The sequence below is a fragment of the Sinohyriopsis cumingii genome, chromosome 19 (genome assembly GCF_028554795.1).
Source record: "Sinohyriopsis cumingii isolate HCF-2022 chromosome 19, ASM2855479v2, whole genome shotgun sequence".
NCBI lineage: Eukaryota > Metazoa > Mollusca > Bivalvia > Unionida > Unionidae > Sinohyriopsis > Sinohyriopsis cumingii.
Genome location: NC_142979.1, coordinates 7117995 through 7119027, shown reverse-complemented (window position 1 = coordinate 7119027; position 1033 = coordinate 7117995).

Sequence of the window (1033 nt, the reverse complement as noted above, 5' to 3'; positions counted from 1 at the left end):
TTTCGCACTCAAGATGAAACGATCCCATTCATTCGAGAAGAAAGAAGAAGAAGAAAGTAAGAGGCAGAAACGTGATCTATCGCCTCGTACCAGGGCTGAAATCTTGGCACAAATTCATGCCAGTGATTTTGAAGAGGACATGAGTGAACCAGATTCCGAACCCTCTAAACCAAGTTCACCACCCTTAGTCAACCCTGAAAAGTACTATTCCATTCGAGAGACGGAAAAGCGCTCCTCTAGAAAATTTAGAACCACGGCTTACACCTACACGGTGAAGTTTAAAGATTTCAAGGCCGACGTACCCTTGGAGAAAGCAGAAGGGTTTATCACCGAGATGTGGGATTCTTTGCTCACCGCACTCAAGCGACAATGTCAAGCCAAAGAAGACGATCGCTTGACACTATCCATAGATCACGACGGTTTGAAATCCCCTGTTTGGATCGAGTTTAGCAGACCCGCAGAACTGACCCCTTCCAAAGTCATGGACAAGATACAACAGGTGCAACAATCTAATGACCAGTTTGACATCACCGATGGTAAAGCCACACTGAAAATGGCCCACGTCTCTCCTCCTCAAGGAACTGGATGCAGAAAGATGTTATTGGTGGACGACCTTCGCAACACCAAAAAGAGTCTCGTCCGAATTAACAACCCTCAAGACCAGATGTGTTTAGCCCGTGCCATCGTGGTGGGACGAACCTATGCCAACAAGAACAACACGGTAGAATGGAAAAGAACCTGGAAAACTATTCAACGATGCGATCGAGCCAAACAACGAAATGAAGCAGAACTCCTGTTGCAACAAGCCGGACTGTCCAAAGACACACCCTGTGGCATTCCTGAGATGCAAAAATTGCAAGATGCCCTAGCTCCACGCTACACCTTGAAAGTGCACCCTCAAGAAATGCGTGGAACTCTGTTGTTTCGAGGCCAAGATTTTAAGGACGGAAAATACATTCATGTCTATCATCACGATGACCATTTCGATACCATTACCAGTATCACTGGATTCCTGGGATACAGTTATTATTGT